Raw genomic sequence first — 2,429 nt, forward strand, 5'->3', positions numbered from 1 at the left:
CGCGTTCGGGTGATCAACCCCAGCTTAGCGGTTGTAGTCACCGGCTAAATTTCTCATCTACAGCTAAGAGACCGATTACCTGTTGAAGCGCATCTCCATCAAGGCTGTATAAACATAAAAGAACAATTTTTGCCAGTGACCTTGTGGCCTTGCCTAGTCTGTCAGCGTTCGGCTTCCATTGTGTGCCTCAGAAAGATTTTGTTTGTAAACGTCTTTATTGGGCCTTTTCGAGGCTGCTCTTGTCCTACGGCATCAGCAGCGGCGGGGGAGAGACACGGGGGATTTCTTTCCTTGGCGGGCCGTGTAGAAGCAGGGCTCCAGGCCCTCCGTCTGCGTGGACGAAGAGGCAGAGGTGCTTCGAGTTGAACAGTCCCGAGCGACGTGTCCTGGGGTAGAATCCAGTCGATGTAGCTGGTGGGTCGGTGTTCTGCCGGTAACTCCGACAGAATGCATTCCCGGGCTGTGCCATAGGTTGGGCACTCCCAGACCAGGTGCGAGGTGGTCGCCGGCACTGCGCAGGCTCGGCACTTGCCTTTGTTTTGATCATCGCCGAACATCTTGTGCCTGAGGGCCGGCGTGAGGGCGGTGTTGGTGATAATCCGCCTTATGGTGACCTGTGCCCTGCGGTTCAGGCCTGGAGGCATCGGTGGGATCTCTCGGTTTTGACGGTTCGCGGCGGCGGCGTCTTGTCTCAGTCGGAGGAGGATGGCTTTACGATCCTTCTTGGCAATTGCCGCTAATTCCGCGGAGTCTGGTAAGTCGTCCGGCGGGCCAGTTTCACTCGGCGCTGGGGCGTGTCTGGGCTCTTTTGTGTTGTTGGTTGCGTCTGACACGGTTGATCTGTGCAGTGCTGCTCGTGCCTCGCTGTGAGCCCATTCGTTCGCCCGGATACCCGCGTGTGCCGGGACCCAGTCGACTCGTAGTGTGACGTTCCTGTCATGCAGAAGGCGTTTCGCGACGTCGTGAATATTTCGCACCCGTTCGTTCTGACTCTTGATTGCGATACGGCACTCCAAATATGCCTCCCTGGAGTCCGTGCAGATAGTGGTGTCAGTCACCTTTGTTCCGACGGAGTGACGTTCCTCTGCGTGTATCGCTGCTCGTAAAATGGCTTCAAGTTCGGCCCCCTTCACGCCCACACCCGGGGGCAGCGCGCACGCATCCACTTCGAGGGTGGTGGTGTCAACCCAGGCTATTGATGTTCGGAGGGGGCTTCCGGGTTCTTCCGGTGACGGCTGTTCTGCGGCCGCGTCGGTGTAGATGCAGACGTGTTTCTTTCCATCCCTGTTTTTGACAAGCTTCTCGTGCGCTGCCACGAAACGGGATCTCCTCTCGGGATGACCGGGGCCCATGTGACTTGGGAGCGGTGCATCGTCTGTGAGATTGATTTGTCGTTCCCATGGCGGCTCTTGGACCGGGGGAATTGGCGGTGCCGGTTGCGGGAGGTCTCTCAGCTCTGCGAGAATCCTCTGCCCAGCACGTGTGCTCAGTAGCCGAGTTCTTTGTGCAGACAAGAGTTGCTCGGCCACGTCGGCCAGCCTGTTCAGCCCGCCGTGGGCATAGAGGTCCGCAGTCCAGGTGTACTTTGGAAGGCCCGTTACGATTCGTATCGCTTCGCGGTATAACTTTTCCAGCTCCTCCTGTTGTTTTGTAGTGACGCGATGGTAGTTGTAACCGTAGAAGATTCTTGATGAGAAGAGAGACTGGAGGAGCTGCCGAGTTTCTTTCTCGCCGGTTCCCTATCTTCTGCTGGCCACTCGGCGAATGAGGTGCAGGATCTGCCGACTTTCCTTTTTCACGCGGGCCATCCACGTGCCGGCTTTGCCGTCTTGGTCGATAAAGAGACCCAGTACACGGACCGTCGAGCTCCGCTTGATGGGCTTCCCGGCCAGGTTCAAAGTGTAGAGGTTTCTGGTCTTCTCCGCTTCTCGCTGCGCGCCGGAGAGAACGACGACAAATTCCGTTTTCTCTGGGGAGGCGGTCATGCCTACCTCCTCCAAAAATCTTTGGACCTCGTCGAGTCCTCGCTGAAGCGTATATTCTTGCTCCCCCACGGAGCCGGCCACTGACCAGAGGGCAATGTCGTCCGCATATAAGGCGAAACGAAGCTGTGGGATCTTGGACAGGCCCGGGGGCAGTCGTGCCATGACCATATTAAACATAGTCGGCGACAGGACCGCCCCCTGCGGGACGCCGATGTGGTTGGCAGTTTCGGGACCTGTCTTGTCTCCGATCTTGACTTTAAACCGTCTATCACGAAGAAAGCCGCGGATGAAGTTGAGCGCTCGCTCGCCTACGCCCGCTAGGCCCGCGCTCTCGATCACCGCCGCGTGCGGGACGGAATCAAACGCCTTTTGGATGTCGACAGCGACGACCGTTCGAGGCTGAGATTTCGACGGTCGTTCCAGAACATCGCGATATAACATAAG

The 2,429-nt window shown here is 57.6% G+C and overlaps 1 pseudogene; it reads right to left on the reverse strand.

Annotated features, from left to right (window-relative positions):
* Positions 1–215: 215 nt before the first annotated feature.
* Positions 216–1,985, reverse strand: LOC115322709 (annotated as a pseudogene).
* Positions 1,986–2,429: the final 444 nt, after the last annotated feature.

This window comes from Ixodes scapularis, unplaced genomic scaffold (genome assembly GCF_016920785.2).
Source record: "Ixodes scapularis isolate PalLabHiFi unplaced genomic scaffold, ASM1692078v2 PGA_scaffold10__122_contigs__length_95168666, whole genome shotgun sequence".
Classification (NCBI taxonomy): Eukaryota; Metazoa; Arthropoda; class Arachnida; order Ixodida; family Ixodidae; genus Ixodes; species Ixodes scapularis.